The 17113-nt window shown below is 39.6% G+C and overlaps 1 pseudogene; it reads right to left on the bottom strand.

Annotated features, from left to right (window-relative positions):
• Positions 1-12109: 12109 nt before the first annotated feature.
• LOC142556542 (calmodulin-like) lies at positions 12110-13522 on the bottom strand (annotated as a pseudogene).
• Between the last annotated feature and the right edge of the window lie 3591 nt (positions 13523-17113).

Here is a 17113-nt window from a genome sequence, read left to right as displayed (position 1 = left end):
AGATTTCAAAGGATACATTAAGATAGTAGGATAAACTGTTGGACTCTTGCTATAATAGATATTGAAAGTCACTAAGGAAAAAATGCTAAGCTAATGAATTGAAGATTCCTTGTTAATTGATAAAACAAAACAGATGGATATCGGCAAACAGATCAGCCTTACGCAAGCAACATCATAACAGAAAGATAGGCGTGAAGACTTGAAAATTGTTATCAACATGTAAGGAAATTAAAAGAGATTACACAAGTAATTATCACATATTATATGTCATTTACAAGCTATAAACTCAAAAATAAAGAGAAAAATAAGGAGCTTCGTTAAGTTGAAATGCTAAGAGTTGTAATATCTAAATAAAAGAAAATTATGGCATTTAAAGATGGACATAATTAGGACATTTGATCTTAAGCTTGACAAAAGCCACACAATACTACATCAAATACTTCATAATTTTTCGAGCTTCACGAGCTGTAAATGGAGACGAAATTCTGCACCATTTTCGAGTATAAGTTCTACCATAATATCGAGTCGAAGTTCTGTACAATCGTTGTTCAAACTCCAGCAAAGTTTTAACCATTTTCGAGTCAATCATTTTCAAGAACAATCAGGTAAGTGTACTTTTTTTTTTAACTCGATATATATTTTAAAATTAACCAGCATACGTGACAGATTCTGGCAAGCGTCACTAGTACAGACGCAGGGTTTTGAAATTGTCCTGAGCCTGAAATCATGAAGAAGACCGTTAGAAGGGGGCCAGGAGGGTGTCCTGGCGCAGCCCCTCCGACGCTCAAGTCAGTGACTGAGGATATATGAGGGGAGCAGCTAAGGGTGCTGTTGAAAACAATATATTTAATTAATTATCATACGCTCAAACCTGGTATTTATAGGAGAATACATGTGCCCCTTAATGGGCATTTCTTCCATTTGGGCTAGATATGAGCCAGGGATAATGGGCCCATCTATGGGGTATCACCAGTCTCCCCCTCCCGAGTCGAACTGAATCGCAGGTTCGAAGTTCGATTAGCTGTGCTGTCCTCGGGTTACCGGGTGCGAGTTGTGCATTTTCTTCCAGCCGTTCGTCAGTCTCCAAAGATTTGGAAACAAATCAAATAGCAATCCTGCTCTGCGGGGAAAGATTTGATCTGGGTTTCCTCCCTACTCTGGTCACCTCCTTACTTCATTCTCACTTCTCCCATACAGAATTTCCTCTGCACTTCACATACGCTCCACCATCGCAGCCCACCTTCTCACTCTACACCTACTCTCGTGAACTCGTCCAGCGCGCGCCCAGCGTCCCTGCCGCAGGCCCGCCCAAGCACGTCTCCCCCTTTCCACAAGCTCGCCCGGCCCCAGCCGCACGCTCGCCCATGCGCTCGCACAGCCGCTCACCCAACGCTCGAGCCACGCTCGCCCAGTGCCTCGCCCCTGTCGTAAGAAAGCCCAGCGCCCCTGCCGTAAGCTCGCCCATCGCCTCGCGCACACAAGCTCTACGCTCACCCGGTGCCAGGCCCCGACAGCACCTCGCCCTTGCCACCAGCTCGCCCGACCCCAGCCGCATGCTCGCCCGAGCGCTCACCCATCGTCCCGCGCACACAAGCGCTACGCTCGCCTGCTGCCACGAGCTCGCCCAGCGCCCCTGCCGTAAGCTCGCCCATCGCCTCGCGCACACTCGTCCCCGCCTGCTCACCCTTCGCCGCGCACGCTCGCCCTCGCCGCGCACGCTCTCCCTCTCCTGCTCGCCCTTCGCCCGCCATCTCCACGCCCAAGCCTCGCCCCACCCCCTTCGCACGCTCGTCCCCGCTTGCTCGCCCTTCGCCCACCATCGCCGCGCCCAAGCCTCGCCCCAACCACCTGCATGCTCGCCCCACGTTCCAGCCTCGCCCACAACCCCTCCTCGCCTCGCCGTACGCCATCACCCTCGTCTCGCCCCTCGCCCATACGCCAACCGCCTCGCCCCTTCTCGTCGAAGCACGTCCTCACCCTTGCGAATGATTGTTTCTGTCGATCCCCGTAATTTTCGCAGCGGCAAACATCGTTCGTTATCGACAAACCAAATAAATTTCCTAACAGGGTATGCCCTTGTCGCCCCCATCCTCAAGGTTATCTACTAAGCTTTTGAAGAAGAATAATTTCCACTTCCCCGCGCCCTTGACTCCTCTGCTAAGCCAGGCCTTAGCAGGAAAAATAAAACTTCAACCTCCTCACCCTCTAACTCATCACCCTCTGACTCCTCTGTTAGGCAATACCTCAGCAGTAAAATAAATGTTTCACCTCCTCACCCCTGACTCCTTTGCTAGGCGATACCTTAGCAGGAAAATAAAACTTCCATCTCATCATCTCGTAACTCCTTTGCTTAGCAGAAAAATCAAACTCTTACCTTATCATCTCATAACTCCTTTGCTAAGCCGGGTCTTAGCAGGAAAATAAATTTTTTCTCCACCCCAACTCTGCTCCTCTGGTAGGTGATGCCTTAGCAGGAAAAAATTTATTTCTCCTCATCCACTTTGCTTCTCTGTTAGGCGATGGCTTAACAGGAAAATAAAATTCTTCTCTTCCACTCTGCTCCTCTGCTATGCGACGCCTTAGCAGGAAAAATTTAATTTTTCTCATCCCAAACTCTGCTTCTCTGCTAGGCGACACCTTAGCAGGAAAATTTATTTTTCCTCATTCACTCTGCTCCTCTGCTAGGCGATGCCTTAGCATTAAAATTTAATTCTTCTCCTCCACTCTGCTCCTCTGCTAGGCGACGCCTTAGAAGGAAAAATTTATCTTTTTCCTCCCCAACTCTGCTCCTCTACTAGGCGATGCCTTAGCAGGAAAATAAAATTCTTCTCCTCCACTCTGCTCCTCTGCTAGGCGACGCCTTAGCAGGAAAAATTTATTTTTCTTCACCCCAACTCTGCTCCTCTGCTAGGCGATGCCTTAGCAAGAAAATAAAATTCTTCTCCTCCACTCTGCTCCTCTGCTAGGCGACGCTTTAACATGAAAAATTTATTTTTTTCCTCCCCAACTCTGCTCCCATGCTAGACGATGTCTTAGCAGGAAAATTTATATCTCCTCCTCCACTCTACTCCTCTACTAGGCGATAGCTTAGCAAGAAAATATACTTCTTCTACTCCACTCTGCTCCTCTGCTAGGCGACGCCTTAGCAGGTAAAATATATTTTTCTCCACCCCAACTCTGCTCCTCTGCTAGGCAATTCCTTAGCAAGAAAATAAAATTCTTCTCCTCCACTCTGCTCCTCTGTTAGGCGACTTCTTAGCAGGAAAAATTTATTTTTTTCCTTCCTTACTCTGCTTCTCTACTAGGCAATGTCTTAGCAAGAAAATAAAATTCTTCTCCTCCACTCTGCTAGGCGACGCCTATTTTTTCCTCCCCAACTCTGCTCCTCTGCTAGGCGATGCCTTAGTAGGAAAATTTATTTCTCCTCCTCCACTGTGCTCCTCTACTAGGCGATGCCTTAGCAGGAAAATAAAATTCTTTTCCTACACTCTGCTCCTCTGCTAGGTGACGCCTTAGCAGGAAAAATTTATTTTTTTCTACCCCAACTCTGCTCCTCTGCTAGGTGATGCTTTAGCAGGAAAATAAAATTCTTCTCCTCCACTCTGCTCCTCTGCTAGACGACGGCTTAGCAGGAAAAATTTATTTTTTTCCTCCCCAACAATGCTCCTCTGCTAGGCGAGGCCTTAGCAGGAAAATTTATTTCTCCTCCTCCACTCTGCTCCTCTACTAGGCGATGCCTTAGCAGGAAAATAAAATTCTTCTCCTCCACTCTGCTCCTCTGCTAGGCGACGCCTTAGCAGGAAAAATTTATTTTTCTCCATTCCCAACTCTGCTCCTCTGCTAGGCGATGCCTTAGCAGGAAAATAAAATTCTTCTCCTCTACTCTGCTCCTCTGCTAGGCGATGCCTTAGCAGAAAAACTTTAACTTTACTCCACCCCAACTCTGCTCATCTGCTAGGCGATGTCTTAGCAGGAAAAATTTATTTTTCTCCACCCCAACTCTGCTCTTCTGCTAGGCGATGCCTTAGCAGGAAAATAAAATTCTTCTCCTGCACTCTGCTCCTCTGCTAGGCGATGCCTTAGCAGGAAAAGTTTATTTTTCTCCACCCCAACTCTGCTCCTCTGCTAGGCGATGCCTTAGCAGGAAAATAAAATTCTCCTCCTCCACTCTGCTCCTCTACTAGGCGATGCCTTAGCAGGAAAAATTTATTTTTGTCCACCCCAACTCTACTCCTCTGCTCGGCGATGCTTTAGCAGGAAAAATTTATTTTTCTCCACCCGAACTCTGTTCCTCTGCTAGGCGACTGCCTTAGTAGGAGAATAAAATTCTTCTCCTCCACTCTGCTCATTTGCTAGGCGATGCCTTAGTAGGAAAAATTTATTTTTCTCCATCCCAACTCTGCTTCTCTGCTAGGCGATGCCTTAGCAGGAAAATAAAATTCTCCTCCTCCACTCTGCTCCTCTGCTAGGCGATGCCTTAGCAGGAAAAATTTATTTTTCTCCACCCCAACTATGCTCCTCTGCTAGGCGATGCCTTAGCAGGAAAATAAAATTCTTCTCCTCCACTCTATAACAACATCCACAAACTTAATATAAGAACTTGACTTTATTGAATTTCAACTGATAACATAAGTCAAATCCAGAAACGAAATACAGCAAAATTCAAGTCAAGATTAATATTTTCTAAGGTGGTAAGCGTTCCCCAGCCTCTTTAGAGCCTTGCCCGGCGCATTCTCCAATTTTCATCTCTTTTTCTTTTGTACCTCCACATGACAAAGTTACCCACTTCTTCCTTTCCTGATCATGTTAAGCTCCACACGCGCTTTTTTTCTCTCCTCCCTCTCTACCACTTCATAACACCGATACGCGACTTTTTGGTCCCCGCACAAGACTCTAACTCCTTTTCCCACAGGAAACTTAAGCTTCTGATGATAAGTGGAAGCTACGGCTCTGAAATCCTTCAGGGCTGGCCATCCTAGAATTTCATTATACGCTGAAAGGGTATCCACCATGGTGAACGCTATCATTTTTGTTACCCGCCGAGGATCAGTCCCCAAGGATAGGGGAAGCACAATCTGACCCAAAGGCGGGATGGCGTGTCCTTCAAACCCATACAGCGGGGTGGAGACCGGCTCAAACTCAAATCCTTCTACCTTCATTTGATCCAACGTGCTCTTGAACAAGACGTTCACGGAGCTTCCATTATCAATAAATATCCTTGCCACATCATAATTGGCAATGGTGGTCATCACCACCAAGGCATCGTTATGTGGAGTCACAACGCCTCGGAGGTCTTCCGGCCCAAAGCTGATGATGTGGTCTTGTGGTAAGTCTGCACCCCTAGATATCTCAAAGTTCTCCAACCTTCTCCCATGTGCTTTCCGAGCTCGCCCAGAGTCTCCATCAGTAGCACCGCCCTAGATCATATGAATCATTCCTCTCATAGGGTGGTTATCCTCATTCGTTCTCCTCCTCGGTTCGACGGGCTCCTGAAGGAAATCTTGACCTCGACTTTCCACTCTCTGCTCCCCAACCCCCTGATTTATCCATGGAGGGCCTTGACCACGTATAGGGGACGGGCAACATGTGATGAGAATTGTCATGTACTTCTAGTTCTATCCTCCTCTCTTTCCCCCGCACCCCTCTTCCTTCCTCCTTTCTCCGCTCCCTCAACTCTACTTCATCCGGGCCGGTTCTCCATCCTTCTGTACCGTTGGACATCTTCCAAGTTTACATATTTCTCAGCTCGACCCAACAGATCATCATAGCTCGACGGAGGCTTCTTGACCAGCGACTTGAAAAACTCTCCTCCTCTCAGTCCTTATGTGAAGGCACTTATCATGATGTCAGAGGTAGCCGCTGGTATTTCCAGCGCTGCACTGTTGAAACGCTGGACAAATTCTCGCAAAGTTTCATTCTCTTGTTGTTTCATCACGAACATGCTCAAATAATTTCTCTGGTGCCTCTTGCTGCTAGCAAATCGGTGCAAGAAGGCAGCTGAGAAATCCTCAAAAGAACGTATAGAGTTGGGCTGCAAGGTGTTAAACCATTGCTGGGCTGACCTCACCAACGTGCCCAGAAACACCCTGCACCTGACTCCATCCGAATATTGGTGCAACAGAGCCGCATTCTCAAATCTCCCCAAGTGTTCTTCAGGGTCAGTATGTCCGTCATATTCTCCCACGTTTGACTGTCGGAAATTTAGAGGAAGTCCTTCTACCAAGATGGCCAATGAAAAAGGACTTCCTCTTTTGGGTACCGGCGCTCGGATTCCTACATACTGTCTCAACATCCGTATCTCCTTTCACATCTCCCCTATCTCTGCATTCCCTTCGTTTGGGAGGGGCTGGGTCTCTTCAATTCTGCTCTGCTCGCCCTCAACATTTTCCTTTCGCTCCTGGCGAGTGGCCTACTCTTCAATGAACACAGATTCTTGGTTCCTCTTCATAGCCTCATCCACTATCCGAGTGATAAATTGACCCAACTGCTCCAGGGTCAAGTTCCCCACATTTTCATTAGGACGGGGTTGCTCGACCCTGGTCTCTTGACGAGATTGTTCAGTTCTCGTCTCCTGATGGGGTTGTTCCTGCCTCGCCTCAGCATGAGACTGTTCGGGTCCCCTCTGAGGACGCGATGGCGCTGAGTTAACTCTTTTACTCCCTCTCCTCCCTACCATCTCTACGTCTCAACTCAAATGTTCCCACAGACGGCGCCAAGTGATACTCACGGGAAATTTAGTGTCTGATTCTGGCAAGCGTCACTAGTACAGACGCAGGGTTTTGAAATTGTCCTGAGCCTGAAATCATGAAGAAGACCGTTAGAAGGGGGACATGAGGGTGTCCTGGCGCAGCCCCTCCGACGTTCAAGTCAGTGACTGAGGATATATGGGGGGAGCAGCTAAGGGTGCTGTTGAAAACAATATATTGAATTAATTATCATACGCTCAAACCTGGTATTTATAGGAGAATACATGGGCCTTTATGGGCATGTCTTCCATTTGAGCTAGAGATGGGCCATGAGTAATGGGCTCATTTATGGGGTATAAGTGATACTCACGGGAAATTTAGGGTCCGATTCTGGCAAGCGTCACTAGTACAGACGCAGGGTTTTGAAATTGTCCTGAGCCTGAAATCATGAAGAAGACTGTTAGAAAGGGGCCAGGAGTGTGTCCTGGCGTAGCCCCTCCGACGCTCAAGTCAGTGACTGAGGATATATGAGGGGGAGCAGCTAAGGGTGCTGTTGAAAACAATATATTGAATTAATTATTATACGCTCAAACCTGATATTTATAGGAGAATACCTGGGCCCTTAATGGGCATGTATTCCATTTGGACTAGAGATGGGCCAGAGGTAATGGGCCCATCTATGGGGTATCAATATATGTATTATACATGTTTAAAATATGATTTGTAAATTCTGTATTTCTGAAGCACTGAAACTTTGGGAACTAATAGTAAGAATATATATTCTGAATATATCTGATTCCTGATTCCTGGCCTCACCCCTTAGAGGAGAGACCATAGAGGAGACTGATATCAGTTAGCCATGAAATTCATAATTTGTTCAGTGCATAATTCCGATATATGTTTATCCCTGGAAAATAAGAATATTTATGTATATATCTGCTATTATTGTTTTGTTGAAAAGATGATTTTTAAGGCCGGGAGTACATTCTCCTGCTTACCGAGTGACGATCATGTCACTCACAGACTCATCACTTCTTAGATAAGAATGAAGATCAGTTAGATGATGGAGAATAAACATAGTTCTGGGGATGGTAAGGAAAGAGAAGACCATTGCCAATATTTAACTTTCTTTTTTTATCAGTTTATTTCAAGTTGTATGCTTCCGCGCCAACGTTTTACATTTTGCTAATGTGAAACATTATGTGATTATCTCGGGGCGTGACAATAGGTACATAAAGTATCGTTGTTTGTATTAAAGTTTTTGTCATTTTCGTGTTTATCTAGGTGATCTAGTTTTTCTAAGACAATAATTTATAACAATTAAATCTCTCTAAGATGTTCGATATTATTGCAAATATATGAGTCCAGTTTTAATATAAAAAAATACGAGTATCATTTCACATATATTGATATATGATAAATTTACCTCAAGCACAATTCTTTAGTTACCTTTAACGAAAATGTGAAAATTTATTAAACTAAATTGAAATTCAAATAAAAAGATGAAACAAACGGAATATAAATAATTTAAATTCAAATAATAAATAAACAAATATTAGAATCAGTTCATGTATCTTCTAATATTCTATACTGATTGAATTTCAATTTTAAGCCATGATTTTGTCGTAATTTTTTAATCTATCAATATATTATGTTGATCTATATTAAACTAACTCAACAAAATGCATTCACTAAGTGTTCTTGCGTTATTTAACAATTGCAATAACATTAACGAACCATAAGATTCTATAGCTTTTGATTTTTAGTCTACGACTTTTAACATGTACTCAACCTCATATATTTATTCAGGTTATAGATCCATGTATTATTTTACTCTATCATGTTATAAAATCTCTATCCGATCTCAATTATAACACATAAAATCACTTATAAGTTGATCATGCTCCAATTATGCAATAAAGACAATAACATAATCAATATTGCTCAAAAATAAAATTTGATTTTTTCCTAATATGTTGTCTATTAGTTTTTTTTTCCCCTAGTAGTGCATGGGCCATTATTTCTTCAAACGTGAAAGTTTACAATCTTATGACTTCACAATTCGATGTTACATATATAAAATATTTTAACCAATAACTATAGTCTTAATGCTTGTCCAATCAATCCAAAACATAGAATAAAATGCTTCCAATAACAATAATATTTTTAATCATTCATCCCAATTATCTTAATTATAAATCCGTTAGGTTGGCCGAAGACCTAAATTGAAAATTCAATATTTCTTAGGTACTTGAAATAAAGCAAAAACTTATGTGAGATGGTCTCACGGGTCGTATTTTGTGAGACAGATCTCTTATTTGGGTCATCTATAAAAAAGTATTATTTTTTTGGCCAAAAGCTTGTGTGAGACGGTCTCACGGGTCATAGTTGTGAGACGGATCTCTTATTTGGGTCATCCATGAAAAAGTATTACTTTTTATGCTAAGAGTATTATTTTTTATTGTGAATATCGATAGGGTTGACCCGTCTCACAGATTAGGATCCGTGAGACGGTCTCACATGAGACTCACTCTTTTTTTTATGCTAAGAATATTATTTTTTTATTATGAAAATCGGTAGTGTTGACTCGTCTCATAGATAAAGATTCATGATACCGTCTAACAAGAGACATACTCTTGAAATAATTATTCCATTAGTGTCACGAGATATTTCTTATTTTATTTTCAACTATTCCCCAAAATATCATGCTAAGATTCTAAATCTAAAATAGAGGTTCCCCGACTTTTCAAAACCGTAGCAATATTTATACCATAATTCCTTACGTGACTCTCAAATATTAATTCAATCGATGACTACGTGCGATTATATTTTTCTTAGAAAATTTTTATAACCCAATCTTAATAAATAACTTATTACCAGAAAAAATATCATTAATCACGGGTCGTATTTTGGGTCATCCATAAAAAAGTAATAATTTTTATGCTAAGAATATTATTTTTTATTGTGAATATCGGTAGAGTTGATCCGTCTCACAGATAAAGATTTGTGAGACCGTCTCACAAGAGACCTACTCAACTTATATTTATAAAAGAAGAACGAAAATAGTATTAATTGCATCCATATTTTCAATTAAAGATATTCGAAAATCGGGTCCTCAACATTCATCGAAATCTTAAGGGACTAGTCAAACATCTTTCATGAAGTACAACTCTTCAGTATCATTTCAAATAAAAGGCTACAATCAGTGTTTTTTTCAATACCCATTGTCCGAAAATCATCTGAAAAAATATACTAAATTTTTATTCAAATAATCATCCCCTAAGAAAAGGTCACAGGACTTTCAATGGAAATATCATAAAAGTTTTGTGGACAGAAAGACTTAAATAAGTGCTTGCCAAAATTGCAGCAGACTCCCTCGAAAATCACCGCCTCCTTAGTTTTTGTCACCTACACCAATCAAACTTAATGAGTCGAGAGATTCAACAAGTTCGTTTTATTGAGTGCAATAATTGTCTTTGTTAGATATGACAATAAAAACATCATGTTTTAACTGTTATACAATTAAAAATATTTGACTTCCAGGATTACCACAAGTAATAATTTTTTTGAAGCGGCAAGAGTTCATCATACAACTGGTATTAAAGCATATGTCACGTAGAGTTCATTAATTTTTATTAAAAAAGAAAGAGAATTAACGCTTTATTATTTTGGGACCCGACTTTTTAAGTTGGACTCGAGCCTTAAAAATAAATATAAGGTACGATACCGAATCAATCATACATCCCTTTAGCATCACCTCAAGCCTGCTGTTTTCTTCTAATCAGACTCCGCATAAATTTGGGATTTACATAATTTCCATGATGAAATACAAGAATTTAATTCCAAAAAATAAATAAACTGATACTTAAATATTGGGTTAATTGCATACAGTATCCAAGTGAATTTCGAAGATGACCAAAAACGCCACATGAGAAAAATGTTTTATGAAGTCTTCATGTTTTCAAATTTTGAGCACATACACCCTTGTCAGTACGTGTTTTCAGAGGCACATGGAGTTGGTAGATCATTTTTTTTTTGTAGGGATTTTCAGAAATCTCGATATTTCACTTGAATAATGTATACAATTATCCCTTAAATGTTTTTCACAAGGAGGATGTTTGCTCCTACCTACTGGATGCATCAACTCCTATAAGTAATAAACTACAAATCATGCCATTAGCATGCAAAAGCAGAAGGTGCTGGACAAGCAACTCCTTCGCCTCCTCCATCATCAATCCTTTATAACTCAACATTTGTTTTAGAGGAAGCCCGAAAATCTTACTCGATCTTAAAAAATTTCATATGATGAGACGACGAGGGATTTACATTCTCGTCGTTCTATACATGATGTTGATCCAAGTTTGGGGCATGCAGGGAAACATCGGACAATGTCTTACCAATTGCAGCCATCTATATGCGATATGCGTGGCCAAGTGTGGAACCGATGATCAAGATCCTACTTGTTATCAAGATTGTGGGAGTGGTAACATTGATTGTGTCAACTCTTGCCTTGCACCAAAATCTCCCCCACATCCTAGCTCTGATAATTGAGCTCATACATATATATTTTTATATATATAATATATATATATTTATATGTATAATATTAAATGAAATACAAGTACGAAGCATAAGATACATGTAACCAAAATGTTGGTTCCCTCTGTATATGTGCAAGCAGACTGCATATCACAGGTTCAATAAATGCTTGTTTATGTGATATTTGAGCTCGTTTAGCTAAATATATATAGAACTACTTACACTACAAAAAATTTATTTTGTAATGTAAACACCTATTATATATATGTTTTACAACCAACAGAAGTTGCCTTCAGATTCTTGTACATCTAAAGCATCAGAAACCCTATAGGAATGTATTCGTTACGCCTTAGGGGTAGAGTAATATATAACTCTCTTTACCCTTTAAGCATCGTCTTGAATCTTCAGTATGCTATAGGTTGTAATGCACTTAGAGGACTAGGAATTAACGAACCCGATCTCTACGGCGACCTTTCGTTGCAGCTTGTCTATTTTCACCCTTTGATACTACTCACCTTTACACTCGTTATATTCGAGAGTAAGAATTTAAGTTTGAGGGCTCAATGACAGCATATCAAAGTGTGTACTGATCAAAGTTTTTAAGTGATACATTCTGGAAACAAAAGAAAAGAAGACGTATAAATGTTTCGTGCATCAAACTTTCAGAAACAAACCTTGTGTTATTTTACCTTCTACTGTTTTTAAGTTTCAACAAATGCCGTGGACTGTTTCTGTAGTTTTATTTAGTCCATTGTACTTTCAAAGATCGAGATAATCTCTGACTCCTAAAAAACTTTGAAACACATATTTCAGAAGCAAAGAAGAAATTTGTATCGTTTATTTAACCGTCTTCTAAACATATCCTAACACTTACATAGTTAGGATTAAGGAATCTTGGTCAAGGAAAAAAATACATCAATGCTTCCCAATAAAGCTCAAGGAATAAGTTCTTATTAATCATGGGTACCATTGGTATGCTTTCTGGGCATATTGGGAAGCGTACGTATGTATAATACAGAACTACTTTAAAATTTAAGACTAGTCTACAGATTTCTGTTGCAATCCCATGTGGTTCAAATTCCGAATTCGGAAACAAACCGTAAGACTTTGGTGAATTTTTTGTACAAGATGTTCGCGTGAACATCTCAATTCAAAACAAACATATGAAGCTCATCAATATTTTTCGTTGTTAAGTAATATATCAGCACGAACAACTTATACAAATACTCTGGGAGTGTTTCTCTCGACGTAGCATAGAATCATCCATGATCATGGTCTCTACTCAGACATATGCATGCATGAGAATCATATTCAAAGGTAAAGGTGAGCCTAGCCGAAGACAAGCATGATCTAACTAGCTAAAAACAGTTTTAAAACATCATAATGGTATGACATTAATTTCAAGATACTTTTCGATATCGTGGCTTGAGTAGATTGAATTGCTTTTATTGCTAGCAATTTGTCAAACACAAATATTTCGAAGAATAATGGAAATGAAAAGAAAGTGGCAACGTACGTACTAAATAAAACTAGGAACAACACTTAAAGACAATACAAGCAGGAAAAGACGTCGACAAACATAATATTGTGATTTTATCATCTCTGTTTTCTTTTTATGTATAACTATAAACTTTGTGAAATTAAAGTTTTGAGTTGTTCTGTACTCACTACTCACTTGGCCATCATCACCTTGACGAACTCTTTGTAGTCGATCTGCCCATCACCATCCTCATCTGCCTCCCGGATAATGTCATCGACCACCTCATCGGCGAGCTTCTCACCGAGATTCGCCATAACATGGCGAAGTTCAGCTGCAGAAATGAACCTGTTTTGGTCCTTGTCGAAAACCCGGAATGCTTCCGTGAGCTCCTCAACAGAATGTCTCTCATTTTCTGCGTCAGGTTGAGAAACTCAGGGAAATCAATTGTTCTATTTCCATTAGTATCAACCTCATTGATCATATAAAAAAAAACCTCATTGATCATATCCTGAAGTTCAGCTCTCTGTTGGGTTCTTGCCAAAAGAGAGCATCATATTGCCAAGTTCCGTGATAGTGATGCTACGTGTTTGGTTCACAAGAAATTAACAAAAATTCACAAGTTGTCCATCCCAAATCAAATTCTATACCAACGAATAGCACAAAAACAATATTCTGCCGCAGTCAACTCAACCAAAACAAAGAGAAATCAGACACCTTTCCATAGTAGTTTCAAACAGCAAATAAGAAAATAAACCGTGAAATAAAGCATGACAACAAAAAATCCACTGGTTAAGCATCAACAATCCATGCAAAAAAAACAAAGCCAACCTTGAGAGCGAGTGATGCACATTCCAACAATTTCTTCTGCACATTACAACTAATCCGCCTAATATGAATCGAACAGCAGACATCAAGGAAGAAACTTTCACCAACAGCTAGCACCTAACCATTCAAACAACAAAACATTCACAGCTTTAGCATCAACAATCCATGCAAGAAGGCTAACCATTTCTTCAGAGTATCACAACTAATCAGCTAAATACGAATAGAACAACAAAAACAAACAACACATATTTCTAAACCTACAGAACACTGAAAATATTTCATCATTCACACAAAAAATAACGCAAACACGCACACACCAGAGAAATGAACAAGAGGTATAACCATCACCACTACGCAACAAACACTCCCATGATCATAGGCACAAAAAATCAACTCACAGAGATAACAGGAGAACGGACCATCGCCATCCTTGTCGAAAAGAGAGAAGGCCTCCTTGAATTCAGATATTTGATAATTGGTTAGCTCATCTGCCACTGTTTTTCTCAAAGATTTTTCAGAGGTTGGGGTATAAAATTCCTCCGGAGAGAAGCCGAGGGCTGTTCGTTTATATATAGAGAGATACCAGCGAAATATTGGACAGAGAATATGATGCTTGCATAATTTCATTATTTCTTTCATGTAATCTCCATTAAATAATTAATTTATTTTATATATGTTATTAATTTTTTTAAGAATCATGTTATCAACCAATTTACGTTTTTAATATACAATTATCTACTTTTTTTATGTTAATCATGTTTTATCTTAGTGTTGACGTAATTATTAATAATTATGTTTTACGAGAGCACGTCAACAATGTATTGTCACCACGTCTAACTTGATTATTTTGGTGATAGCGACATTGATTATTCATAGGAGAGCGACATTGACACATCTATTCTTTGAGAATGATAGCTTAATATTCTTTAAGGCAACGATGGAGGGATGTTCTAGGGTGGGGTGACTGAATGAATGTCCTAGAAAATATGAAAAAGCTTGGGGACAGGTTAATAATTTTGAGAAATCGACGTTATCATTTACTCCAAATACAGATTCAGCATTGGTCGACATGATGAAAACAGAGCTCACCATTACGGTTGTGCAAGGTCATGAGGTGTATTTGGGCTCCCAACTTTCTCCTTACACATTAAGAAGGTTCAATTTGGTTGATTAGCGGAGAAAGGTTCGCATAAATAAAAGGGTGGGGGAGCCAAGTCTTCTCAGTTGGTGGGAAGGAAATTTTGATTAAATCTGTGCCTAGTTATGCAATGTCATGCTTCCGTATCCCAAAGGCGACCTGTGCTCTATTGAGAAGGTGTGTGCCTATTTTTGGTGAGGATCTGAGGATGAACGAAGAAGAATGCACTGGACAACGTGGGACATCCTGTGCCAGCCACAGTGCTTAGGTGGACTTGGTTTCCGGAAACTGGAAATTTTTAATAAGGCCTTATTGGCCAAAAAGGTTTGGAGAATTATCCAGAATCCACGATCCTTGTTGGCGAGGGTCCTTAAAAGCTCGCTATTTCAAGCACACTAGCGCTCTCTATTCTGGAATAAGGATTTTTAGAGAAGGGGCCGTGCTTGCGTATTGGTGATGGCGCTATAGTGGACATATTTTGTGATAGTTGGGTTCCTTCGCTACGGAACAAACTCGATCCGCAGGTTGTCCAGCTGTCTGAAGGCATAAAAGTTAGTACAGTTATTCATAACCATCAGTGGAGTGAGGCTTTAATTGTCGAGGGGTATGTTTGCCTTATATAGCTCAGGAAATTCTCATAATCCCACTATCTAATGTTACTGTTGGAAATACTAGATTCTGGAAACATGATCCAAAGGGTCGTAAGGAGCAGTTATAGAATTGGTATTGGCCTCGATCAGTCGAATTCCTTTGTGTTAGAGAACTGGTGGCGGTTCTTATGGTCCTTGGCTGTCCCTCCAAAGATTCTTGTGTTTTGGTGGAGAGTCTTTCATAACATCATTCCCACCTCCGAAGGAACCATGTACCTGTCGATCTCGATCCGGGTGGCGTCCATTATGCAATAAATTAGAGGATTCTACTTGCCATGCCTTGTCTACTAATTGTCCGATGGTGAAAGAGTTCTGGAAAAATAACGAAGTTTGGAATGAGCTGAAGCATTTTAGGATCCACGACACGAAAGCACTGAGCCTTAACATCCTAAACAATAGGGATCGGAAACGAGTTGATGAATTTACCGTTGAAGAGCCATCGACAAACTATTTACGGCTGGACGTAGACGCAAGTTCCAACGAAGAAGGTAACTGCTGTGGTGTAGTTGGAGTTGTTCGGAACCACTTGGGTCAAGCTGTGGCTGCCTTTGGCAAAACGTTACGACGTTTTAATATTTTAAATTCGTCTATCCGGACTAATATCATATTATTCCAAAATTAAACAAAATATACATATAAATTTTTTTGAGTAAGTCTCTTGTGAGACGGACTCACGAATCTTTATCTGTGAGACGAGTCAATCATGCTCATATTCACAATAAAAAGTAATATTTTTAGGATAAAAAGTAATAGTTTTTCATGGATGACCTAAATAAGATATCAATATCACAAAATCGTGAGACCGTCTCACACAAATTTTTGTCAATTTTTGATAGCTATTAGAAGATGTCTGAAGTTGGTTAAAGACGAGGGGTTTAAACAGGTATCGATCTCCTCCGACTCACTCTTGGCAGTGTAAACCGTCACTGAATGTGATTTATAATCCCACATACAACAATGAGTCCAGATCCACCTTTTTTAAAAAAAATATATTTCACTACAACTATATTATTTGATTTTCAAGTATGCTATTTATATTATAATAAAAAATTTTAAGACTGTTATACAATAACTAATTTTTTCTTCAAATTAAATACATATCAAGTATTTTATACCAAAATACACGTGTTATAACACCATTGCTTTGAAAAGAAAATAAAACATAGCAAAATTAAAACCAAAATATTAAATAAACCTATCATATTTTACACAAAAATTTATTATTTATAAAACTATATTTTTATACTAATATTTAATCCATGTGAGACTATCAGATTTATACTATTTTATTTATATTAATCTCACCTACAAAAAAACACATTATTTTGTAAAAATAACAAGAGTAAGTTTCTTGTGAGACGGTCTCACGAATCTTTATATGTGAGACGGGTCAACCCTACCGTTATTCACAATAAAAAGTAATACTCATAGCATAAAAAATAATACTTTTTCATAGATGACTAAAATAAGATATCCGTCTCACAAAATTTGACTCGTGAGACCGTCTCATACAAATTTTTGCTAAATAACATTTGTCATTATTTGTTAAAAGGGATTCGTTCCCTTAATTTTTGGTGAATAATTGGAGAATTAGAGGATCGTTTAGTTTGATTGCTGGAAAACATATTCCCACTTAAACCACTAAACATGAGAAAAATAGCAATAAATTTACTTGCATCTTATTCTCATTTTTTCCTATGGACTAACTTTGTTAAAAAAAATAATACTAATTTATAAAATTATATTTCATTAATTCAGATTTTTTAAAGTAGCAAGTCAGATTTATAAAACAAAA

This window comes from Primulina tabacum, chromosome 9 (genome assembly GCF_025594145.1).
Source record: "Primulina tabacum isolate GXHZ01 chromosome 9, ASM2559414v2, whole genome shotgun sequence".
In the NCBI taxonomy this organism is placed as follows: Eukaryota; Viridiplantae; Streptophyta; class Magnoliopsida; order Lamiales; family Gesneriaceae; genus Primulina; species Primulina tabacum.
Note: the sequence above shows the minus strand (reverse complement) of the source record. Positions and strands in the feature narration are given on the sequence as shown.